The 27352-nt window shown below is 46.0% G+C and overlaps 1 pseudogene; it reads left to right on the forward strand.

The window, feature by feature from the left end:
• Positions 1-11334: 11334 nt before the first annotated feature.
• On the forward strand, positions 11335-11454 carry LOC136637406 (5S ribosomal RNA; annotated as a pseudogene).
• Positions 11455-27352: the final 15898 nt, after the last annotated feature.

Consider the following 27352-nt stretch of genomic DNA (forward strand, 5'->3'; position numbering starts at 1 on the left):
AAAGATATCTTCGGGCTTTGACACCCATAGATTAACTTCCTAATAATTTTTTTTAAAAAAAGGACAAGCGGGTTAAAAGCGCCGTGAGAAAGGGAAGACACGTGATTCCTACAGGTGCGCACCTAAAATCCTGCTTCTTTTGCTGAATTCGTATAGGTCTGCGTGTGAATATAGCAGGTCTCTTTGGAAAATGAGGGTCTTATTAGGAGCCTGGGGGCACAGTCACGGGTAGAAGGTGTGCTCTGAACACGCAGGAATTCTTCCACGCGTCCTCAGAACCGCGGCTGCTTCACGGATCTCAAAGTTCTGTGCCCGCAAGACTCTCTTTCTGGTCGCTGTTTACACAGATGTCCCATCTGACCGAGTTCTCTCCCCCCACCCCTCAAAAAAAACACTCCCCCCCCCCAAGAACTAGGAAACAGAGGCGCGCAACGGGAAGGAAAAGCGCAGAAGGCTCTTCCAAACTTCTCCCAAACTCGAATCTGAGAACTGGAGTGCAGGCTGCGATCCTGCCCACGCTTCCCTGGGGGTAAGCCCCATCCAACACAATAGGACTCACTTCTGAGTAGACCTGCAAAGGATTGTGCCCGAACAGCCCAAACCAATGCCTGTCTACTCAGAATTCCCACGGGCTTACTCCCAGGAAAGTGTGGCTAGGATTGGGCCGTAAGTAACCCTTGAAAGGGGGGGGGAGAGATACTACTCTCAAAGCAAATGTGATCAGAAGACTGGCAACCTGGTGCCAGCCGGGAATGCCCGACGCCTTACTGGGGCACCAGCTTTTAGAGAGCTGTGTCGGGTGGCATTTTCGGGGCATGAAAGTGTTCCCCCCCATCACACACCTGTCACCCCCCTTCTTCCACAGAGGCTGGCCACTTGGCAGAGTCTTCTAGGGGGAGATGGAGGTGGTGGTGGGGTTTGTGTGGGGGGTTCCCCCCCCCAGCAACTCTCCATGCCAGTGGTCCACGCCCCCTTCCTTCCTATGGCAGACCTGGCCCTGTACTTCACCTTCTGGTCTATTCTCATTCGGCCACCTTGCAGGGATCATCACAACCCTTTGCCAAGACTTGTGGGACGCAGGGCTGGGAGTCCCCCTCCTTGTCTGCCCCCTCCCTCCCTCCCTCCCTGGAGAACCTCTGATGCGACTCCCCCATCTGCTTCCTAATCTGTTAGGTGAGGCAGAAAAGGCGAGAAGCCCTTTGCAGGGGTGGAAGGAAAAATCAATTCGCCCTTCGCTGGGGTGAGTGGGTGTGTTTTCCCCTCCTGCCCCACCACCTCCTTATCTTATTGTAAAAGAGGGAACCAACTCCCGTACCTCTTGGAGTGTCATAAAACAAACAACCCCCCACCCCAAAGCCCCGCCCAGCCCTTGAACTCAGCCTGTCCTTCTCAGGGCCACTTCTGCTTTCTGCTCTTTTATAGCCAGGAATCCAGAGCACCGAGCCCCTCCTTACCTTGGGTGCCAGGGTCCTTCCTTCACCTCTGAGCATTTGCCCTCCCCCGACTGATAACTTGGGAACGCTCCGCGGCTTGAAGGGAGACTGGCCTCCCCCCCACCCCGATCTCTTTTTTTCAACACCCTTTTGTGTGAAGCCGCCGAATACAAGCCAGCAGCGCCGACTCCCAGGGCCTTTGCGCTCAGCCCGGCCCCAGTTGGCACACTGGAGGGTGCCCCACCGAGGGGGGGGGGCGGCTCCGCCACCTGAACGGGCTCTCCCCTCCGCGAAGCGGTGCCAGGCGATCGCCAGCCAGGCAAGAGGGTGGCAGCTGCAGGCAGGGATTCCCGAGCGGGGACGCCCCTGACCCCTCAGGAGGAGCGAGCTGTGGGTTTAACCGACGGCTGAAAGAGAACCGCAGCGGGAGGCGCCGAAGTTGAGCCACTGGGCTTGGGCAGTGACTGGCTCCGCGCGGGTTTCTCCCGCTGCCGGAGCCCCGCGCCCTGACTTTTGCTCTCCTCCTCTCCACTGGCCCTCCGCCACCAACAAACCACAGCGACAACTCTGACAGCCCAAGCCTAGCCCTGTCTACTCAGAAGTAAGTCCCATTATAGTCAATGGGGTTTGCTCCCAGGAAAGTGTGGAGAGGATTGGAGCCACAGACGATTTCCGCAAATCCGTGCAAGTTCTTCCCGTGCGTTACAGAGACCCGTGTCAGCGCATCCTGAGCACTTCTCTACCTGATTCACTTCTTATAGAGGCTCTATAGCAATATTTCTTTAGTCTTTATTCTATACTCTCTATAGCAATATAGCTCTCTCTCTCTCCAAGAGTTCTTTTCATTCTTCTGCAGTCCCGCTCATTCTGGGTCATGATCTCATTATCCTCAGGACCAACAGAGCTCATTAACGCTCCCATTTTACAGGCAGGAACTGAGAAAACCCTGCATTTGTCCAAGGTCATGCCAGAGTGGCCACCTTCTCTCCCCCCCCCCCCACAAGCCCTTTATAGCAGGACTGCTGCATCTTTCACAACAATCTTTTGCAGCCCAGCTCAAAATTGAACAGGGCAGCTTTTGTGGCGTGGAAAAGCCATGCAAGAATATGTTTTCTCTTGACCAGAATCTGAATCCAGGGTTTTGCACTGATGCCTGCTGCGTGACTTTTAAAGGCACAGAATTACTCGGGTTTGGGAGAAAGCAGTCATGACACTGAGTATCCATGATTGAAACAGAATTTGAAGCCTATGTATACGGACCCTAAAATTCCAACTCTTGGATACTGCTCTTTTGGGGACAGGAGATGGTTTTGAACAGCACATCACAACAACAATCGGCAACTGACTGGGACCGGAGACATCATCACCAGTACTGGCTTCGCCTCAAGGCAACCAAAGTTTCCAGAAATCAAGACATTAACAGATGGTGGCAACCACATGGAGAAACAATGTTGCTTAGAGAGAATCCAGTCATTTTGCTCGAGCCGATAAAAAGTGAATCCCAGAAGGACGCCGTGTATTCCGAAGAGTGTTCTGCACTTGGCCCATCCTTATCCCTCTCCCTTCTGCTCTTGTTTCATCAGCTTCATTGTGGAGAAATTCAGACAATTTAAAAAAAACCACAAAATGCTTCCTGTGAGAGGGCCAGTGGGCCGACAAGTGTTTGTAAGACACGAATGGTGCTCAGTGATCTCTCTTTGTGCTGCTGAAATGGTCTGGTCTAAAGATGAATGAATCAAAGGCATAGAAAGAAATAATGGGGAAGGAATACCCCACCCAAAAGGCCAGGAAATGAACAGATATGACTGTTGAGAATATTGCTTGGGAACTGGGATGCCATCTTTGAGTCACACCCAAATCCCTGGTTTGCAAGCAACCATTTGCACCAAGCAATGTCATTCACCCAAATCATTTGAACCAGATTCATGCCTTGTCCTTCCTTCCTTCTGACTAGTCCAGAAAAACTTGAGTGATTAGAATTGGAAACAGAATTACTTCCCCTATTTGTATTTCTCTTTATTATGCATTCACCTGACCTTTCCTCCAAGGAGTTGATTTACATGACAAGCCTAGGCTTGTTTGTTCAGAAGTAAGTCCCATTGAGTTCAGTGAGATATACTTCCAGGTAAGTGTGTATAGGATTGCAACCTGAGGGCCCAATCCTACGCTTCCCAGCACCCAGGGCTGCAGTGGCACCAAAATGGCTACTGCTGCATCCCATGGGATTGGGAAGCAGCGCAGGGTCTACTTGGGGTAAGGGAGCATAAGTGTAAACCCCAGGCAGTCCCGATGGGTCTCCTTGGATCTATGCCTGTCTTGGGCGCAGCTTGAGGATATCCATTCTTGGGACTCCTGGACTGGGAGGGAGGATCAGGATATGTCAGTAGGGCCTGCTGCCATCTCCGCCCCTCCTGCCCCTCCCTCCTCCGCCACGCCTTCTCCCTGCCCTGGAGCGCCTTCCCAAGCCCTGTCTTACCTCTCTGCCACGTGGCGCTTCCCGTGGTGCAATGGACCGCTGGCCTCCAACCAGCACCTGCACAGCGCAGGCCTACACTGGGCTAGCTCCAGTGCTGGGCTGCTGCTGAGTCCTGCATAAGGGTGCTAAGTCCTTTACGGCACCTTTGCAACAGTACACACTGGCAGTGAGCCGGCGGACACTGTTCTGAATTGGGCTGTTAGGCTGCAATTCTATACATACTTGTCTGGGAGTAAGTCCCATTAAACTACGTAAGTGGGGCTTTTTTTTTTTTGAGCCGACATGCCTAGGATTGTGCTGTTATTCTATGTATTTATTTGGATGATTTTTTTTTTTATTCTGCCTTCCAATCCAGAGGGATCCCATGTCAGCTTAAATATCATAATAAAATATAACTACATCAGGGCTGCTTTTGTCTCCTCTTGATACACAGCATTGCTTTAGTAGTGGCATATTATCCCTGCAAAAAAGCTGCCTTTCATTATGTTGCTGTGTTTATGATGATAATGATGATTTATTAATAAGAAAATTGATACAGGTGTGCCCCGCTTATTTGACAGGTTAGGGACTAGAGGCCCAATCCTATCCCATTTTCCAGTGCCAGTGCAGTTTGCCAATAGGCTTGGCACTGCATCTTGTGGTGGAGAGGCAATCACAGAGGTCTCTTCAAGGTATGGGAACATTTGTTCCCTTGGGGCTGTATTGCAGTTGCACCAGTGCTGAAAAGTTGGATAGAATTGGACCCTAGAACAGCATTTCTCAACTGGTGATACTTGAGGTGGTGTCTGTTGGTATGCATGGAACCCCTGGACACCTGCTACCTGGCAGTGAGACCAGCAATGCAACACAACAAACAGCAGCAGAAGGCTTGGCTTGGAAGGTAAAGCTCCAGAATGTACTTTTTGCAAACTTGATAAAGCCCTCCTAGCTGCCCTGTTACTGATGTTTGTCACATTGCATCTAGCCTCCCAACCCAGAAATAACTGGTGATGATGTCATTGCCAGTTACTTCCAGTGGTACTTCCAATAGGTGGACCATACAACCTAGTCTTTTTTTTAAGCTTGCAGATACATTTGGCCACCAAAAAGCATAAATAATGCACTATATATCAATTGCCATTATAAGTTCAAATATGTATGGAAACTGTATGATAAGCATAAATGTAAGAGACACACTGCACCATTTGTAAGAGCTGCACCATGAAAGATTTCTATACAGTGCACAGGCTGAGTTGGTTGAGAAAAAGGTAGTGCATGGTTGCAGAAGCATATGGAAGGTCACGGAAACATGACAAAATAGATTTAATCCTTGGGTTCCAAAACCACAGGGATGGGCCCACCTGGACCTTCCAAATGTGACCAGAGCTGTGCTCCAGTTGTGTCCATCGGTCCATGGCCTCTACGTGCCTCAGAATGCCTGTTTCAGACAAAAACAAAAAAAAACATAACTTCCAGTTTCTCATAGAAGCCAGAAGTGATGTTCATATGCCTTTTAAAGGCATTCTAGGGGACAGAAAAGCCCTCAGCAAAGTGGCAGTAGCTCTGCGTGCCCACTGCCAGGGAACCAAGGCTCAACTGACCCTGGTAAGTCAATGCCAGGAGCGTGTCATAAAAGGAAGGGGATGTTGGGGAGAGTTTGGGGGCCGGGAGGGGGAAGAAGGAGGCCAGGGGCTGTTTTGGGAGGCAGTGCATCTTGGCTTTAGTGACTTGTGCAGGATGCTTTCCCCTCTTTCCCAGTTCATCACAACCTTTTCCTCTCCTCAGACTTACGTCCACTACATAGCTGGCATAGGTCCAAGGAGATCCATAGGCATCCGGGAAGTAAACCCAGAGGCAAGGAAATGATATTTTTACTTTGGCCTTCTAGTTAATCCCTCCCACCATAGCATGCAGCCCATGCTCCACTGGTGTGGTTGCATGCTATAGTGTGTTGGGGGACCGGATTGGGTTGTTTACGGACCACATGGTATAAGGCAGTTTCACACAGTAATAAGGAACACAGCAAAAAGCACAAAACTTGCTGAGTTAAGAATTGCAGAAAGCTATTGGTCGCCATGAGAGATGAGTGTGATTTTTGGAAAAATTAGACATTTGAAAAGTTAGACGATTTTCACATGCAACCTTTATGCATTTCCTATGATCATAAAGTGACACCTAGAATCATGGAACTGCATTTCTCAAACTGTGGGTTGGGACCCACTAGGTGGGTCACGAGTCAATTTCAGGTGGGTATCATAGCACCTAGCTCAACCACCATTGAAAATACAGAGCTGAAAATATAGGGTACAGAACTGCTGGGCAGGGTGAGCTCCTGGTGGGACAGAGGCCCGGTGCTTTATCCTGATTAGGTGGAAAGATGGGATGCTGGAAAGGGGGGAGGGCTATGCAGTTGGAGAAGGATCCAAGCCTGCATTCTGCTTTGACCTCTGAGCTGGAATGCTTGAATTCTGAGCTATGCAAAATAACAGCACGATAGTGTCACTTTTGGCCATGACATCACTTCCAGGTTAATGATGTCATTCCGGTGGGCCCAGATAGATTGTCATTCTCCAGGCAGCTCAGGGTTGGGCTGTCAGTTTTTGGAGGATCGGGTCCAGCCCCCCCCCCCAGTATGCACATCTCCACGCACCTCCCCTCCAGAGGGGAGTCTTGAGCTCAGCAGAGGCCTTCTGTCCCCCGCCTCTGCCAGGCTCAGACTGAGCTGTACAGCTCAAATAAGGCAACTTCTGGCTTCACAGAAAAATCAGAAGTGATGTTATTAATGCCTTATAAGGCATTGGGAAGCTCTAGAGGGCTTCCCCTGAACTTCCAGTGCCTAATAAGGTATTAATAACATTACTTCCGGTTTCTCTGTGAAACGGGAAGTTGCATTATTTGAGCTGTACAGCTCAGTCTGAGCCTGGCAGAGGTCAGGAACAGATGTCCTTGGCTTCTGCTGAGCCCCAACTTCCCTCCGGAGGCAATGGGAGCAGAGCTCCCTTTAGCAATAGGGAGAGTGGCCCCTGGACCACAGGGACAGGCATTTGTCCATATCTGCAGTTTCAGGTATCTGTCAGGGGTTTTTACTGAACCCCTACGGATAAGGGGGCACACCTGTACTTTCTTGTAATTTCAACTTCTCAGTTCTCATCTGCTCTCAGGAGCCATAGAGAGTATCTTCCCCTTCTTCTGTGTCGCAGTTCTTCAGTTACCTGAAGACAGCTATTATGTGTGTGGTTAGTTTTCTCCAGATTAAACATACCAAGCTCCTTCAACTATTCTTCTTAGGTTTTCAGATCCTTTACCATCTATGCTGCACTCCTCTGAACCAGCTTATCAATATCCTTCTTAAAATATGGTGCCCCAAACTGGTTACAGTAGTCCAAGCATTGCCTTACCTTGTTTTGCAGTTGCATCACACTGCTGACTTTTTACACATGCTACTGCCAATGAAGGTCTCCCCCAGTTGTGAACCTGGCCTTGGTGCCACCTGGGGCTAGGACCACAAAATGTCATCCCCCTGCCCAAAAAACATCACTTTTGCCTTTCACAGAAAACTGGAAGTGCCATTTTTTTTTTGGCATTTTGAAGACCTCAGAGGCCTTCTGGGAGCTAGGGAGGCTGCAGGCAACCTCCCCATCTCTTAAAAGGTCTTCTAAAGCCTTGAAAATAGGCCCAAGAAAAAGAAAAAAAATGACCATGGAGGAAGGATCATGGCACTGCTTCCCCATGGGATTTCATCCTGGGCATTTCCTCCTCACCCCTACCTGGTATGCCAATGGGTCTTCCTCATCCTGCACTTGACCCTCTGATCTTTTGAATCTACATGTAGGACTTTACATTTGTCTCCTTTCAACTTCATTTTGTTATATGAACTCAAATGATTGAGCCTGGAATCCGGATTCCAGAGCATTAGTTATTCCGCATCCTGGTTTTGTGTCATCTTCAGGTTTGATAAGCATACTCCTTATATATTTATAATAATAAATACATAGGTCATAAAGGACATTTATAAACACTTTGATGAGCAGAGGGCACAAGAGAGAGAGTTCTGGGTTCTCTCCTACTTGAGTCACCTTCATTGGCTACATTTGATTGCAAAAAAGCTCTCTTCCCTTTCCTGTCCTATGGTAACAACATTCATACATTCCCTGCTGCCTGAGGGTAACTAAGGAACCATCCTGAACCTAATTTGAAAGGTCCTGACTTTAAAAAATGTTAGCTGTTGTTTGTCTCTGATATTTTATTACATTTTTGAAACTTTTGGTGAGTACTGTTTTCATTCATTCATTCATTCATTCATTCATTCATACACATACATATATAAACTGCTTTATCTCCTGGGCATTCAAAGTAGCTTCTAGATACCACTTTGGTATTATTTAAATTTAGATAATACCAAAGTGGTATCTGGAATAATTTTATCCAAATTGCTTTGTGAAGTTTGCCTAAATAACATTCAAAGTACTGTAGTATGTAGTTCCAAAAGTAGTGTGTAGCAGTACACAGTATAGTATATAAGCGTCTCAAAAGCCTTTCCATGCAGGAAAATGCTTTCATGGAGGAGTATCAGTGATGATCCTTTAGTACAGGAATGTTTGCGCTGAAATGAAACAACTTCTGAGCAGCTTGGTTTCTCAGGACACTTCCAGAAGTAGGAGTTTTTGAACATCAGGCATGCCAATCCAGTGTGTTCACTGTGTAAATTACACTGCGATCAAACCAATCTGCATGCAGATAGAGTCCTACTAGTCCAAACAGCGTCTAGCAAGAGAAGTACCAATGACATAATTGAGAACAAGGACTATAGCACAAATTCCCTGTCCCAAGTAATACCCTCTCCTTGAGTAACCTTTCTGAAAAGAGAAATATTATCATTTTATGATAGGCTCCCTTGTTCCCTTTGTTCCTTTTTTTATTACAGGCTTTCTTATACTTTCTGCTTGTCTCTAGCATCAAGGAAGTGTGTGGAATGTGTGTGGAAGAAGAAAAGGAGAAGAAAATGAATAGGAGCTGATTTTCAATTCAGATTTTTCTGTGGTATATCCCTAAAGTGAGTCTAGGCAGTGGCATAGCTAAAGATCATGTAGCCTGGTGCCAAGCTCAAAATGATGCCCCGGAAGTGATGTCACAACTGGAAGTGACATCGTGCCCAGGCTTTTTAAAAGGTGCAAATTGGGGGAAAACCTGCCTCATCAGAACAATGAGTCTCATAGGTCAGTTTTGAGTTAAGAAAATCAATTTTTGTTCCACAAGGCAGTTGTGTTTTCATTTTCTAGTTAATTGGCCATAACTTTTGATAGAATACAGATATTCCAATGCCATTTGTTTCATTGCATTCTGCATTAAATTACCTTTCCGATGATATATAATATGATGGTATTATTTATATGTAACAAGATTTTCACAATTTTGGTCACTAGTGTCAAGTTCAGCTTGTTGCCCCCCTAAAGCATGATGCCCAGTGTAACTGCTGCCCCCTGCACCCCCTTAGCTACACCACTGATTCTAGGGTGTCTTCATGAACAAGCATTTTTTGTGATCATCACTAGGAACACAAACATATCACTGAGCTGTGAATGTCTTGTAGTTGTATACTGTTGTTTCTCTCCTTAATTCAAGATTAAGAGCCCAATCCAATTCTTCCCCCCACTAGTGCATCCTGCAGGTGGGGGGCGCAGTTGGGGAGCTCTCCTCTGAATAAGGGAACAATAGATCCCTTGGGGTCCGATCCAGAGCAGTGCGTGCCAGCTCACCACCAGCGCGCACTGTCGCAAAAGTGCCAAAGGCATGTTTGCGGACATCACCACCGGCCAAGCACCGGAGCTGGGCCAGCGTGAGCCTGCACTGGGACAGTGCTGGTCAGAGGCTGGCAATCTGCCACCAGGTGCTCCATGTGAAGCACCTGGCGACAAAGAGGTATGTCGGGGTGTGAAGGGGAGGCGGGGAGGATGCTTCTGGAGTGGGTGGGGGGGAAGGCGTGGCGGGGAAGGGAGCAGGGTGGGACCAGCGCAGCTCAGCTCCACCGGATCCAGAGCCCCATGTCAAGCCTCATGGTCCAACATGAGGCTTCTTGATTCTGTGCCGACTAAGGAGCCACCACAGAGTCGAGTAGCCCCATTGCAGGGCTACTTCCCTTACTCTTATCCTTACAAATGTTCCCTTCTCCTGAGGTGCACTGGCTGCCTGGTGCATAGAGGATACTGTGGTAGCAATCTTTGGTGCCGCTGCAGCTCAGTGGAGGTAAGACTCTGCAGTGTAGGGGGATCTACTTGGACCTACACTAGCTAAATAGCTGGTGCAGGTCCATGTGGATTGGTGCCACACAATCAGGTCTCGGAAGGGAGTTAGGGTTTGGCAGCAGCTGCTGGTGAACCTGCCTCTTTCCTGGACATGCCCCTCCAGTTCCTGCCCCACTGTCCCTGCTCCATCACTGCTGCTTTTTGTCCTCCCTCTGCCCTTCCTCACCCTCTTCTGCCTCCCCCACCACCTCACCTTCTGCAGAGGCCAGCTCCAGATCCACTGGTGCCAGTGGGAAGGCTCTGGCCTTCCTGCCAGTATCCCAGCAACACACTAGTGAGTGCACTGCTGTTGTATTGTTTAAAAATAAGGTGCACCATTATTGCCCAGTCCAGGTAGGAATGGACTGTAAAGTTCTCTGTGAAGATATTTGTAGTGTGATTTGGACATTAGTGTGATTTGTTTCTCAACCAGTAGTACTCATACCACTGGTGGTACTTGAAGTGGTATCTGGTGCTATTCAAGGGATCCCCAGACCCCTGCTGCCTGGTAGCGAGATCAGCAACACAATGCAACAAGCAGTGGTAGGAGGATTGGCTCACCAGGCAGAGCTCCAGTGTGTGCTATTTGCATGCTTAAAAAAGCCCTCCCATCTACTCTGATTCTCTTACTGGTGTTTGTCATATTGCATCTGGCCATCCAGTCTGAAAGTAACTGATGATTACATCATTGCCAGTTACTTCTGGTGGTACTTCCAATAGGTGGACAATGAGAAGTGATATGGTAGGGGACAAAAGTTGAGAAACGCTGCTCTAGATGATTTGCGCCATAATAATAACATAAGTAGCACAACACAGCTTCTTGATCAGATTTAATCTCATGCACTCCTCTCCCCTCTCCATGATGACCTTGAGTTATCTGAGGGTGGGTAGTTTGCTAGGGCAGTGGAGATCTGCTCAGTTTGTCGTGCCAACGCAGATTTAAAGACTTTGAGGGCCAGCCATCACAATGTTGTTATTCATAGAAAGTTAGATCTCTGGAGCATCTTTAATGCTTTTGGGTACCAACTGGCACTGTGTTCTGTGTCATTTGGTCAAGTATTCTGTCCTCTTCATCATATTAGTTGATTGTAGTTGACAGGTAAATACAGTACTACTTAATATTCTGTTATTTCTATCAGGGCATTATTGAAATGCCTTTTTACCACTCTGCAGCAACAGTTACCCTGCACATGCCTGATCTTGTCTGATCTTGGAAGCTAAGCAGGGTCAGGCCTGGTTAGTACTTGGATGGGAGACCGACTGGGAATACTGGGTGCTGCAAGGCTTATACCATAGTCTTTCGAGACTGAAGGTTGCCAACCACCACTTTTTACCACTGCTTTTTGGTTAGACTGACTGACTGACTGACTGTCTGTCTGTCTATCAATCAATCAATCAATCAACTGAACTATTCCCTTCTGAAAAATTGACTCATAATAGCTTAAGCTAGGCTGTGCAATGCTAGGTTGAATTCCATGGTAATTCCTAAAAAGCTTTGCGGAAACAGGCAAGGGTTAAAGTATTTATGCAGCTGTTTGTCAAGCACTGAATTTTCATGCCATGTGGGCTTCATGATACTACAGAAAGATACTATTCAGAAACGCTCAACTCAACTGAGTTATTCATTCAAAACAATTTTGCAAAATATAATGTATAGAGCATCACACTACTTTGGACTACAATTGTTAAACCTCTCATGCCATGGGAGTTTCTGCTCTCTAGTGTAAGTAATTTAAACACTGAAAACACAATTCTTATACAGTCTTTAAAGAAGACTTTTAGTAGAATGCTTGAACTGGGTAAGCATGTTTATGGTGTCATCCACAATGAAATAAGCCTGCAATTGTCAGTTCCCTTTCTTCTAGATTAGTTTCATCTTCTTTTGTCTTCAATGGAATTACTTCAGGGTAAGAAATTGAGCATTTTAATATAATTCCCATTATAAATATATAATGAAGGAATTACATTTTGCTTTCCTTGGAACTCAGCAAAATATGCTACAAAATTAGATCATTTAAATCAGATGAAATTGTGCATTTAATTTTGCTTTCTCTTGCTACGTCAAACCCCTTCCAAATTTTATCATTCCCCTTGGTCACTCCAGAATGGAAAACAGATTCAGATAACTAGTTTTTCCATTGTAAAACTAGGGATGCATTACTTAATGGATAGTTAGATTAATCAAAAACAAAAATGTTAATTGATTAAAAAGGCATCTCCAGTGAATCATTTTGTTTTCTGTATACGTCACTGCATGTTTTTACAGTTGTAGCCACTTTGCACATTTGGAGCCCAATCCTATCCTTCCTCCACATCGATGCAGTTGCGCCAAAAATGGACATGTACTATATCCAGCGGGGGTGGGGTGGGGTGGGGCGGGGCAGGAGGCTTTGGAGGGAAAAGGGAATTTCAGTTGCTCCTCTATAAGCTTCCCTTGCTGCAAAGGGTCTCCTTGAACCTGCACCAGCAATTAGTCTAGGACTGATGTTTGTTTATCCCCCACCCAAGCAACTGTCTTTGTAATTTGCAGCATTCTTATGAGTGAGAGTAAGTAGGAATTACATTTCAAATGCTCCTGGCTTCTCCATATCACAGACTGAATCTAGAGGGAAGATTCATCTGGCAAGTGCCACATCTACAGCACAATGGGACAATGCAGCACCACCTAGACCACCCCAGCTTTCTGCTACTGCCTCTGTTGCTCCATGATGGCTTTTAAACAGATCTCCCTGGCAATTTTACAGTCAGCCTCCACTGAAGGCCTTTCTGCTCTCTGCTACCTCTCATACTTATTTTACTTTATCTGTCACACTTTGTGTCCCACCCTTCCTCCGAAGAGCTTGGAGCGCACATATATGTATTTTTAAGCATTTTATTCTCATGACTTTGGAAGTCATGTTGGCTGAGAGTCCATTACTAGCTTAAGATCTCGCAGTGACCAATATGGCTCAGCATAAGGATTCAAATCTAGGTTACTCTAGACCAGGAGTCTCCAAACTTTTTGGCCAGGTCAAATATCTGGTGTGGTGTGGAGGGCCGGAAAAAATTTAAATATAAAATTTAAATAAATAAGTTAGAGATGGAACTTAGATGAGTGAATAAATGAATGAATGGACTCATTCATTCCACCTCTCTGGCCCTCAGAACACCCTCCAGACACAATCAGAGCACAGTTCTGATCATGTTCAGTTGAGTGGGCCAGAGGCTTTCATGGGACAAGAGGTTGGCTGCGGGCTGGAAAGAGGCTTGCTGCGGGCCGCATCTGGCCCCCGGGCCGGGGTTTGGAGACCCCTGCCCTAGACCAGTGGTTCTCACACAATTAGCACCAGGACCCATTTTTTAGAATGAGAATCTGTCAGGACCCACTGGAAGTGATGTCATGGCCAAAAGTGACATCATCGAGCAGGAATGTTTGTAACAATCCTAGGTTGCAATCGTACCCTCACTTACCCAGGAGTTAAAAGAATATACATAGTAACTTGTTAAAAGAACAGGTCTGTAACATTTCCCCAAATGTAGTCATATATCATGGTAGCATCAAGTCTAATATATTAAAAATAAAATATTGAAATGAATGGGGACCCACCGGAAATTGGCCACTCGACCCACAGTTTGAGAAACACTGCCCAATTCTCTAACGCTCTGATCCCTAAATCTTCCTCTATTGTCTCTCTTTCCCCCCATCCCTTTCTTTCCATTCCTTTTCTTATGAGTCTGACTACATAGATTACATGCTTTCAGGCACTTCTCTCTCATTGGTAATCTTCTGTTTCTTTTTTTAGGTGCTGAAGAATTAATATTTATTATTATTCTATAACAATAATTATGACTATACTACACATCAGTGGCTCAGAGTATACGGCTTGGCAGAAGTTCAGCTCAGCTCCACACAGAACAGGAATTGGGCACTACCTAAATGAGGTTGTAAAACCTCATCAGTCTTATGGACAAATAAAGAGCTATTGCTGGGAGCAGCTATGAAAAATGCCACCCTCCTTTAATCTGAATCAAAACAAATCAGGATGACTCCAAAGTGTAGATTCCTTCAGTGTAAGGAATCAAAAGTTCCTGGAAATCCATGCAGCTTTTGCTTTGAGGAATGAGAAGGTTATTTCCGCAAAGGGACAGGAATCCAAGGCCTTCCTATTTATCACAGATTAACTGTCCCCCAAAGCTCATGTTAAACAGGTGGGAAATAGTATATCATTACAGTATAATGAATAATTATGTCACACAGGCTCACGCTATTCATTATCGTTAATGAAGAATGTTTCCCATCGGCTTGGATGGTTGGGAACCAAACATTGTGCGGCAAAAGGCCACGCACTACAACTGAGTGAAAGGCAGAGATTACTCAGGAAAGACAGTTTTGTCTAAAACACCTATTCAGTCCGCCTAGGTGTCATGTTTTGTCTCCTCTTGTCTCTTGGAGTGTTCAGGGGCTGAGGTACGAGGCTGCCAAAGTGTATATGGAAGCTCAGGCCAAGAGGTTACAGGAGGCGGCTGAGAGACACTTGAATTCCTTCCTTGCATGGCTGTTCCCCCCTCTTTCAAGGACACTTTGGAAATGCTTTGAATTGCAGTGCTTTTGCAATTGACTGGGAGTGACCTCACTCCAGCCTTGCCCCTTTGCAATGTCTGAGGATACGAAGCCTGGGACAGGGCCATCACAGTGAGTCTTCGAGGTATAATTAAAGGCCTGCCTCCCACTTAGAAGGCCTCTTGTATTAAAATAGTCCTGCCTCTGGCCTTGTTTTTCATCTAAGGAGAGAGGGAGAGCATGAGAGAGAGAGCATCAGTGAGCGAACAGGTGATTTCTCAGCTAATGCAGACACCTAGGCAAAAGGGAAACAAGAATGACAATGGCAATGAAACTCCCATTTGTTATTTGATCAAAACCTGCAAGAAAAGGTGAGTTCAGTATGCACTGAAATGTTTACCACCCCTAAATGTCGAGAGGGATGCAACCTGTAGCCTGTAGCTGGCAACCTGTAGCCTCTGTTAACACCATGAATTTCAGAATTGTCATCTATCACCCTTCCCAGATCTCTAAAGTGGCTCCAAAGGCACAGTCATGCTGGGCTGACCCAGCCTAGAGAAGGATCTGTGTGTCTATATAGGTACTACCGTAATATCTGGCGCTGTGCAGAGCTCATATGAAGAGCTAATGTGTGGCTCCTGGTAGTTGGACTCTGCTCTAAAGTAGGTTGTGTGCCACTCTGCAGATCTTCAGAGCTAAGATTGTGTCCCAACTATTATATGGAGTTCCCATTTGGGTTACAGCAGCTAACAGTACCCTGGACCGAGTTGCAGCTGTTTTCTTTAGGAGGATTCTAGGAGTCCCAAATTCCATCAGACTGGCAACGCTGGCCCTTGAGTTAGGTGTTCACCTTCCTTCAACTATTGCATGGGCTTTAACGTTTAAATTCTGGCTCCGCTTTCATCTGTCACTTCCATCTGATGCCCTTCTTAATGACCTGCTAAGAAACCCTTTTTTGTCTAGTTGGTTTCAAAAAATTGACTCCAAGTTGAATTCTTTAGATCTTTCCTTGGAATCTTTAGCAGACCTTGATGTCAACAGTGCCTGCAAGCTTATTCAAACTAGGCTCTGGGAAGCAGAGTTTGCCTCCCTTTCCACTGATATGAATCCAGTATGTTCTCCCCTTTTTTTTTGGTTACTGTCCCTTACCAGGTCAGCCTCCCAAATATTTTGTTACCCTAATAAACCCCTCCCTTCGAAGGGTTTTTATGCTTGCGCGTTTCAATATTTTCCCTTCTTCGTATCACCTTGGCAGATTTTCCCATATTTCTCGGAACCTCAGATTATGTGCCTTTTGTCATCTTGAACTGGATATAATAGAGCATATTTTGATCTATTGCCCAGCGCACTGTACACTTTGAAAGCTGTACTTGGAGCCTTTTTTATGCCATCCTGTCGGTCCATTTATTGATCCCCTTTTTGTTCTGCTTAGCGATAATCAAGTAAATATTACTAAGGCAGTTGCTAGTTTTTTGTCTCAAATTATTAAAATACCCCCCCTTCCTAAAAAAAATCTCTTTTTTTCTTTTTCCTTCTTCTATCTTTGGACCACTTCCCTCTTCCCTGCCTCACTATGTTTTTCTTCAGTGATTGTTATAATTTTGTTTTGTTTATCTTGTTTATTTGTTATATGCCAATAAAGGTTGTGAAGTGAAGTAGGTTGTGAAATGTGGGGGAGAGGCCAGCTAGCCACAATTACTTGGGGAGTACCTTCTTTAGGATCTTGTCAAACTAACTCCTTGGATGGTCATCACTAAAAAACAACACACTGTACATATGTGAATCTCTGTCACTTGAACCTAATAGTGGCCTCTTTACATGGCACTTTGATATTTCTGGTTGCCATAGCCAAATGGAAGATCTGTGAACGTACCAGCTGATGCCACCAGAGAGTCATGGGAAGCTTGATTTGAATGATCCAAGTAAACTTATTACAACATTAGTACATTTCTGACCACTCCCTGCATGGTGCTACACCAATGTGCTCCCCCTCTTTGCTACTACTAAATAGTAACACACACAGCCTCATGGGCTGCTATTGAATCTATTCTACCACTTAGTGGCTGACTTTTGCTTTGATCTGTTTAGCCAAAATGTCCTTATTGAAATTATACTGGCCAGTAGGATCAAGATCTTCCAGCGCCTGAGGCAGAATACCACATGCTGCCCCCTGTTACCTGGGTGATGTGCCACCCTCCACCTCCCATTCCCTAGATCAGGGGTGCCCAAACCCCGGCCCTGGAGCTTGTGGCCCTCGAGGCCTCTCAATGCAGCCCTCAGGGAGCCTCTGGCCCTTTGGAGATTTGTTGGAGCCCACACTGGCCCGATGCAAATGCTGTCAGTGTGAGGGCAACTGTTTGATGTCTTTCGTGAGCTGTGGGATGTAGGCTCCCTCCACTGCTTGTTGTTTCATGTCTGTGATGCTGTATTGGCAGCAAAGGAAAGGCCAGCCTTGCTTTGTGCAAGGCCTTTTATAGGCCTTGAGCTATTGCAAGACCTTCATTCGTTCATATAAGTTCATCTTTAATATATTCATTTATGTAAACTTATGTAAACTTATTCAAATTTTAAATATAAATTAATTCTTTTTTCCCCATGGCCAGAGTGTCAGAAAGACGATGTGGCCCTCCTGCCAAAAACTTTGGTCACCCCTGCCCTAGATTGTGAAAGGAAGAGGGGGTGGAGTTGAAGAGGAAGTGTGGAGGAGAATAGTGGGCTAGAGTGTCTCTGATGTTCTAGTTCAGGGGTTCCCAAACTGGGGCATTGTGATGCTACAGCCAGGGAAGCCCTGCCTTAAGGAGCAGGGAGGGGGAAAAGCAGTGGCATGATCACCTGGATCACGCCACTGCTGGGGACCAAGGTGGAAGGGGTTACTTACCGGTTCTCCTGCAAAAGCCTTATTGAAATGAATGGGACCTGTGCAAGAGCATGTTCGTATTTGAATTTTAAACACAGAATTCAGTCACAGATGGACACTACAGATTTCATAGTCCTATACCAATGTTCAAACAAGATATTGCATTATGGTTTACATCCAGTCTCTCCTGAAAACAGGTGTAAAAGAGATTAACTGAGCTGTTATTTTGGTGTGTCGGATTTTCATTCCAATGCATCAATCTGCAAAGTTTTGCTACCCTATCACGAAGTATTTTGCCTGTTCGAAAACAAGTTCAGGAGTAAAACTAGGATTTGAACTTGAAATGATGAATGTTGTCCTGAATATATATGTGCACCTATTTAAATTCTACTCTATCCATAGACTTCTGGTTAGATTAACAACAACAACAACTAGGTATTTATATACCACCTTCTTTCTATTCATCGGATTACTCCTCTGACTTTATTCAAGGCAGTTTACATAGGCAGGCATTTCTAAATCCCTCAAAGGGATTTTTACAAACATAGAGGTTCTCTCTTTCAAGAACCAACAACATTTCAGATGGATCTTCCTGGTTTGGCCTCACTTCTGGCCTCCAGTTCTCCCATGCAGGCTGATAAGCAGCTCCATCTCTCACATGGACAGCAGCCAAGACGCTTCTTGCTCACACCGAGAGCAGGTGGAATCACTCAGCTTGGCTTGTCAGCTGCTTCAAGGTCTCGCCATTCTCAGCCGTTCAGGGAGCTGCTGGTGTCCTCAAACTGGCAACCTTCTGATGTTATCTTCAGGCTAACAGAGGCTCTACCCTCTAGACCAGACCTCCTGCCCTGTATTTAATTAATACATTAAAATATTTTGACTGAATCAAACATGCTTCTAATTAAACAGGCAACACATTTTTAATGTTTACATTTTTTAAACACAACTACTTATGAAAATTGCAGGTGTATTATTCTTAAGAGTATTTATATACTGCTTTTCAACAAAAGATATTAAAGCAGTTTGTACAGCAAAAAGGAATGAGACAATCGACCCAACCCTACCTAACCTGCATGGTGATGCAGTGGCACCAACACAGTGCCCGCTGGATCCTATGGGGGAGTTTTGGCATCAAGAGGCCTCCTTATGATAAGGGAACATTTGTTCCCTTCCATCGAGATAACCCTCTTGTGGCCCAAAGGGTCAACTCAGACTTGTGCCAGCAATATTGCTGGCACAAATCCACGTTGACCCATGAATGCGGATCAAACCTGGGAAGAGGGTTAAGATTCAGTGACTTCCCCTGAACCTACCCACTTTGCAGACCAATCAGACCACCCCACTGTGCCCTCCCCATCCCTCCTCACCTGCCATCCTATCTGTGTTGACGGGCATTCTGTGGTCTGCTGGTGCACATGAGAAGGCTCTGACCTCCCTGTCGGTGCTCCAGCAATGTCACTCCATGTACTGCTGGAATGTTTTTTGCAATTCCTGAAAGGACTGGACTGGGTAGAATATTTCCCTGTCCCAAAGTGGCTCATAACATAAGAAGAAGCACAAGAGGAAATACTAGCAACAGCCACTGGGTCAGATGCTACACTAGGCTCAATAGGGACACTTCTGCTGTCCTTTAAAAGCTGTCCAATATTGGCAGATGGGAAATAGAAGAGGCAATCCCTCGATTGTGTGACAAAATGTGGGAAGTCTTTACTGTGATGCTTGCTGTGATATGTGCTTCCATGATCTATTCTAAAACAAAGAACATTTGCTTTATTTGCTAGAACTACTTTTGTCATAGGCACATTTATGCCCATTTAATCAGTGTATTAATCATATGATTAATCAGCTAAAATTCCCTTTAACCAGGGAATGGACCTAATGACAATACATTTCTCCCTTTTTGAAAGTGAATGTTTGATTGGGGTGGTGGTGGTGGTGCCTTTAAACTTGAAGCACGTGATATGTCTTGAACAGAATTTTCAATTTCATTCTGATGTCACCATGTTCAGGGGCAGACGACCAGTTCCAGTGGAGGACAGGGTGCCTATAGCTTTAACCATTGTATAGAAGAGGGAATTTGGGCAGGTGCAGCTCAACATGGAAGGGTTTAAACAGCTGCACCTACCCAAATTCCCTCTTCTTTACAAAGATTAAAGGTATAGGCACTTTGTCCTCCACTGGATCTGGTCACCCTGTTCTGGGAAGAAATGAAGAAATGAAATGCCAAGCAGGCCAAAGTCCTCCCTTGGCCCAGTTAATTATGTCCTTTCCTTCTTGAAATTAGCATTGGCTTTTCTTTGTTAAATTGTGGTTCTCTTACACACCCTTCTGTATCTAAAAAACAAAACAAAAACCCTAAAGGTTTTGCTAATGTATGGTTGATAGGGATTACTTAATTGATTAAAGCTGCAGTTTTCAAACTCGCAGGGAGTTTGAATCCCGCAGTAAGTCTTTGCGGGGGCGGGGGGAGGCAGCGGCGTGATCCCCAGGATCGTGCCACTCAGGGAGGCTGCAGGGGCTTGGTGCACATGCCCAGGCCCCCTGCAGCCCCCCAGGGGTGCGGGGAGCCCTGCGCGACCTTCGGCAGGGCTCCCCCAGTCAGGGAAGGTGATAGTGGAGCGATCGCACCCCGCTCCACTAAACCGGAAGCAGTGCGCAATTGCTCCACATTCCCTTTTGACCAGGCTGCAGGGACTGGGGTGCACCCTCCAGTCCCTGCAGCAGCCATCTCTGGTTGCAGCGAGCTGGGCGCGAGCGCCTGCAGGGCTCGCTGGGTCAGGGAAAGTGAGAGTGGGGTGATTGCGCTCTGCCTCTGCAAAACGGGAAGCGGAGTGCAATCACCCCACTCTTACTTTCCCTGATCCAGGGAGCCCTGCAGGCACTCACGCCCGGCTCCCCACAGCCAGGGACGGCTGCTACAGGGACTGGAGGGTGCACCCCAGTCCCTGCAGCCTGGTCAAAAGGGAATGTGCAGCAATTGCGCACCGCTTCCGGTTTAGCGGAGTGGGGTGCGATCGCTCCGCTGTCACCTTCCCTGACTGGGGATCCCTGCCAAAGGTCGCGCAGGGCTCCCCACACCCCTGGGGGCTGCAGGGGGCCTGGGCATGTGCACCAAGCCCTTGCAGTCCCCCTAAGCGGTGCGATCCTGGGGATCGCGCCGCTGCCTCCTTCCTGCCTCCTGGCTGCCCACGCCCCTTAAGGGGAAAGGGACCAGGACCCTCAGGCTGGGGCGTTGCGATGCCCCAGTTTGAATTCCACTGGATTAAAGTGAAAAGGCAAATGATTAATCAATGATAAATCATTATTAGACTGACAGCCCTCATCCTGGCAGAAATCACAAAAACACACTTCAAGGGCCGTTTGTCGCATACAGCATTTGAACTTTTCCAAACCCTCCTATTCAACAGTTGTGTTTGATTGCTGCATGCCATCTTCTGTTGCTCTTTCCAAGAACCTTATGGGTGGATGTGTCCATCTGGAGAACGGTGACCTAGAGATGAGGCTGTTCAGTTGAAGAGGCCCTTGCATTGGTGAAAATAGAATTGTTACCAAAGGGAGGCGGGAGGGGGGCAGACTGAGCTCAGGAGAAGAGAAAGTGAACTCTCCTAATCCTATTAAACGCAGTAGCATGTTTCTGTGGACCGCAGGGAGAGATTAAGCACAGGAAAAGGGATAAGTGCTGCTTCAGTTTCACTAAACTAATGTGACAACTTGTCATTGGAAATCTTTACAGCTTGTTAGTAGATGACTAGCTGATTCAGATATGTTTTCTACCGTTTCCTTTGTGTCTGGGGGTAGATTTTTTCCCCCCTTTCCTGTCCCTTTCTTATCCTGGCCACTTCATTTTGTTTTCTTTAATCCTTCATGTCTCCTTTGAGTCAAAACATTTAACTTGCTTTAATCAATATTTTGTTTTGAAGATGTCCCTTGACCTTTTGTTTGGGCAAATTTAATCTTCAAGGGCATCTCCTTCATTCATTAACCTAATGCTGGACGCTGCATCTCTTTTTACGTGGCCTTTGTGGGACGCCAAAAGTCCATCCTCTCAAATATTGCAAGAAGAGCCAACTTTTTTCTCAGAACTTTCCGAGTTGGTTTGTGGAATTCATTTTATTCCTTGCTGAGTGTGTCAGACAGGGACATGGTGGTGGTGGGAATGAGGGACCATGGAACAAAACAGATGAGTTTAAATGTCTTTTTTTTTTTTTTTTTTAAAGCAGGTGGACAACTTGTATGAAAGCATGTGCTGGTCTTTGTTTTTTTTCCTTGCACATTCCCCCCTCCTTCTCCACTCCCCCTCTTCTACCACCAAAGGCGTGATTGTTGAATAAATGGAAAAAAACATTTTACAACATTAAAGGAAGACTGTTTAGAAAAGGAAGGCCCTGCTGAGGTGTAGAGGAAGCCTGTTTATTAACACTGGACACCTCTTATCTCAGGCAGCTCCAGATGGATCCCCCCTTGGTAATTCCAGCTCTGTGCCAAGTAGGGTTAAGCAGTGTAGCCACCTTAACGTGGGCTGGAGTTTGCCAGAGGATCAGGGACTCCTTTGGAGAGAATGTACTGTTTGCTTTCATTTCCCTTCTTGGTCATTTTTTCCCCTTTCATCTGAGGGATTTCTGCAATTGAGCCTTTTGCACACAGACGGTTGCCAGACTGTCACTGCACTGTATGGAGAGAGAATGTTTGCCTCTCTTTGGTTCAGCTTGAGAGAGGAGGATACTGTGGGCAAGTGAGCTTGGTGGTAGCATTGGCTGCACAATAACGTAGCCAAAGTCTGAGGTGGACAAATGACTTCTCCGAAACATTAGGAAAGGTATAACTCAGACTAAAAGGGCACGTGGGTAGATTTACTTTTCTGGCTGTAAATTGCTTACTGTTTGGTCTGGGGCCAGGTCTTGATTTAGAGATAAAGTTGTCCAAATCTGTCAATAATTAACTGTCAGCCAATTAATAGTTCCTCCACAAATCAAGGTTCCTTTCCTAAAGGTTCAGACTCTTCGTGGGAAAAGAATAACTGAGGAGCCCTGGCCATTAGGTTCACCTGCCCACTGTGCATGGTTTAGCAAGCCTTCTCATTTCACACCTGCATGCTCCCAATGCAAGCATTTTCGTTTGTTCTGGGGAGTGGCAGGAGGGGGGCGCATACAAGGAGAGAATGAGTTCTTAAAAATAACAAAAACAAAAACCTGTGCTTATAACTTGTGAAAAATATCAAACTGTGACAGTTCACAACACCTGCAATAAGAAAAGCAATATAAGTACAAAGCAGGCCTGCACAACTTGTGACCCGTCAAGCCGAATGAAGCCCACCTGCCATGATTGGCAGCTGTCTGTTTTAGCTTATAGATTTGAGGCTGGAAAAACAGGAGGCATTGGCAATTACCCGTCAGGTCACAATATATGTTTGGTGGGCTGCATTCAACTTATGGGTCACATAGATTTTATTCCTGCACTTAATCTAGCAGTGCTGCAATAGAGTGTGTCCTATTTATTTAAGATCAGCCACACAGAACCAGCAGGGGGAGCACTCCATCTGACTGAGTGAAGGAGGAGTCTGCCTCAAGAAGGGGTGCTAGTAGTGTAGTGGCAGCCATACTGTTCCATTTCTCAAATAAAGAGTTTAGACCGAAATATACCGGATAAAAGGGACAAACTACACGTTACGCCCCAAAACGAATGGGAGCACCAATGCCAGTTTTAAAAATCAGAATCGGCCACCTTGTAGGGGGTGATGTTGAGCAGGGGAGAGGAGAGCTGCTTAATCCTTTCCTTGCCAGCTCTTTGATTGATTGATTGATTGATTGAGAAGATTTCAGCAACAACAACAATTATTAACAGTATTTATATACTGCTTTTCAACAAAAAGTTCACAAAGTGGTTAAAAAACAGCAGATGAAAATATAAAAGCATCAGGTAAGGAGCAGATTAAACAGTTAAGTAGGACCACCAATAGGCTCAACTGTCAAAAAGTTCCTCTCACTTTACTCGACCAAAAACCTTTCGAAATTAAAATGTCAAGCCCTGTCAGAAAGTTTCCAAGGAAGGGGCTGATTGTAATTCCCCTGGGAGGGAATTCCACATTCAGGGAGCTACCACTAAGAAGGCTCTTCCTCTCACCTCTGCCCCCTTGCCTCAGTCAAGGGGGCATACGAAGACGGCCCCCTCTGAAGGGGATGAGCTGGTCTGTATGGGAAAAAGCGGGTCTCAAAGCGTGTTTTCCACTCAAAACATGCTGCTTCCTTGCCCTACAATGGGGCTCCAAATTTAGGAATCCCATGGTATCTAGGTTTTCACAGCAATTTTTATTTTTTTTGTTTTAAACTGTGCAACGAGGCAATGACAAGAGTTAAATCAGGAGTGTCAAACTCATTTCATACCAAGGGCCGAACAGCATTCATGATGCCTGCTGAGAGCCGGAAGTGATATCATTAGGCAGAAACTCATGTCATTATTCAAGATATGGGAGAGCCAATTTTCATGTGGGCTGCCCTTACAGCAGTAACATCAGCACTGCTCAGCTGCTGAGAGCCTGAGGGCTGGATAAAAACTTCTGCGGGCTGCATCTGACCCCTGGGCCTTATGTTTGACACCCCTGAGTTAAACAGTTCAAACAAACACATAAACACAAATATGTAGATTTTCTGATCAAATAAAATGCTCAGTTGCTGGGAATACAGGTAGCAGCACACCCATACTGCAGTGGGAGATATTAAGTGAATTTTGCAACTGAGAACCTCCCATTATTTTGTGGTAAGTTGGCAACTCCACTGTTTTGGAGATAGGTCCCTATTTCTGAGATCAGTGGCACCCTAGCCTAAGGAGGGCAGAAGATCCATTTGGAAGAGGCTGGATGTGGCAAGCTACTAGCAAAAGCCATTCAGTTAATATCCAGGTTCTACATTTTTTTCCCTCCTGTTCTTTAAAAATAGCCTTTTTGGCAAGGCTTCTGTAGAGCTCTGCTTGGAATTTTAAACTGCCCTTCCTGGGAAGAATGTGATATTTCCCTGGAGGAGGATTTGAAATGGGCACAATGTTTGGAACTGCGGGACTGAACTTGGCCCATAATTTATCAGCGATTGGTGAGTTTGTTTATTTTCATTTCATTCATTTCACCTTGGAGCAAGACGTTAGCCATTTTCATTTTAATTGAGATGTTCGCCTTAGCAAATGTGCACCCTCTTTATTAACCCCGGCAGTGTAATTTTTCATTGTAAAGCTCTGATTCAGAGGAAACGGTGTCTCTCAAACAGCCTCACAGCCCCAGCAAAAATGACAGCTTTCCTCAATCAGTTCTCTTGGTGACCTTGACTTGAACTTTATTCTCTTTCATCCAAGTACTTTTAATTAGGCATTCATACTTTGACATGATGCTAATTTTCCTGTTTTTTAAGACTCTTGTTTATAGTGTCTTTTTAATGTAAGCCATCAGAATTGTTGCATTCTGTATTACTTTGGATGTGATGACTAATAATTGTTTTTTAAGTGCTCTCAAGACTTTGCAGTTTTGTGAAAAGCCTACAGGGCTTTCTGTTCCACTCCCTCCCCTCCAAACCACTAGCATACCTAGGGGTATGGGGGGGAAATGCCCTGAGGCTCCTTCTGGTGGGTTTCCCCGCCACCTATTTATGTTTTCGTTTTTCTCTTCAGACCTGTTAAAAGGGCCTTAAGAGACCTCCTGAGGCTCTGAGAGGCAGCACCTGGCCTCTGCGGCACTCAGAAGGACTAAAAGTATCACTTCTGGTTTTTGGGGAAACCAGTGGCGTTTTTAGGACCCTGGGCCACGTGGGGGGGGGGAGGGAGGCTGCATCTTGAGATCCTGACCCCGGACGTCACAAGGGCCAGGATCACAATTGCCCAAAACCTCCAATATTTTTGAAGTTTAAGCAAAATAGGCATAACTACTGAACAAATGTAAAACAGAAACACCACTTAAATATTCAGCCTCTCTCCTATAAATGCCATTGCACATGCACAACTTTTTGCACGTGGAAGGGCAACTAATGAGGGTGGGTTGATACAGGGCCATCCTTAGGGCAATTTGCCTTAGGGCAATTTGACCAATTCTGTATTGGGGTGGTGGGCAGAGCACCTACAGCCACAGCTGGCACCTCACTCTGTAGCTGATGCTACAGCATGAATTCTTCCATGCCTAGGCGACAGGAAGAGTGTGGCAAGTGGAGCATTGCCACTGACAGCCCTCCCTCCTTCCTCCTCCTGGGTCTGACTGGCTTGAAATACCCCCCCCCCCAAGCAGTTGGCAGTGACACTGCTGCCAGGTGCTGCACTGCTGGCACTCATCTTAGTGAGTAGCCCCCCCCCCACCCACAAAAATGTTTTGCATTGGGCCTCACAGCTCCCAAGGCCAGCCCCGGGTTGACAGAAAGGAATTTTCTGTGCTGATCTCCCCTCTCACATTGACCTTCCTCAGAGAGTTATGAGCAGAGAACTATGCATGCAAGAGGGCTATGCATGCCCAACAGCACCCATAAGGGGACAGGTTGGATTAGCCCTCAAAATGTCTTATTGATTTTGGGAATATTATGCTCTCTCAATGCATCTAATTCTTGAGGAATGCCAATTTCAGGAATGCCAATCATACTGAGGACATGATCTGGCCCAGGTTAAGCACTTGTGACTGCAGTCAAGTAATCCAATTAAGCACTTGTGATGGCAGAGAAGCACATGATTGGCTTGCATCCTTTGGAACTGAATTAACAAGCAGTGCTGCACCATTTGCTGGCGTCCCCAGAGCTGAATCCTACACTGGATCCCCCCCCCCCATGGCACCCTATTGATCCTGCACTGGATGCTACTGCTATCACACTTACCAAGGATTCATGGTGTGGATCCAAAGCCAGTGCCTGACCTGGCTGGCTCCTGACATCACCTCTGTTCACAAGCACTCAGCTTTGATTGCTTGATGTCATTATTAGTAAGATATATTGGGAACGTCAACCTGTAGTGTTAAGTATGCACATGGGGTTAGGATGCTTTTATGGAGTTCATGGAGCTTTGTATGAATGTAGCGCTCTCCTGCATCTGCCATCATTCACTGAAGCACATTCAGCTGCAATTTTGGCAATTTGGGGAGGGCCTACTCTTTAGATGCCCTCTTCTCAAGAGAATATCTGGATGGCTCTCACCTTTTCAGCCTTAGGCCCCAACTGTATTCCCTGCCACCAGCTGTGCCATTGGTGGTGGTGGTGGAGCAACACAAGGGCAAATGGGAGGTAAGTAAGAATTATTTTTACTTAGCTCTGCATAAGCCTTGGACTTGCCTATGGGTCTCCTTAGATATATTCCACTTATTTTGATGGAATATGTCACAGGAGAGAAAAGGTGTAGGGGGATTTAAAATGGAGGGGATAAGATCTGTTGTGTGCCATTTCCGCAGGATCCTCCCCTTGCCTCTTCCCTGCTTGAGGTTCCTCCCCTCCCTGCCCAGTTATATGCCCAGTCTTCCTGCTCTCTCTGCCTCCCTGTCTATAGCCTACCCCTGCTGCTGACTTATCAGATTTTTGTTGAGTTGTTTCTGGTTCAAAATGGACTGGGGATTCTGATAATTATCATGTCGTATAATAAACCTGGGTTGGCACTATTTTTGGAGTTTTTATGTCATGTTTATTATTTATTTAAATACTTTTTGCCTCATCTTTCCACACTGAAACAAGTACAGAGCATTTTATAATGAACAAACAACTAAAACCCAATGGAAACTCAGTTACAATATTCAAAATACGAAAACAATTCTTGTTTGGTGGGAGAGTCTCAGATGCCAGAATC

Source organism: Tiliqua scincoides, chromosome 1 (genome assembly GCF_035046505.1).
Source record: "Tiliqua scincoides isolate rTilSci1 chromosome 1, rTilSci1.hap2, whole genome shotgun sequence".
Taxonomy (NCBI): Eukaryota; Metazoa; Chordata; class Lepidosauria; order Squamata; family Scincidae; genus Tiliqua; species Tiliqua scincoides.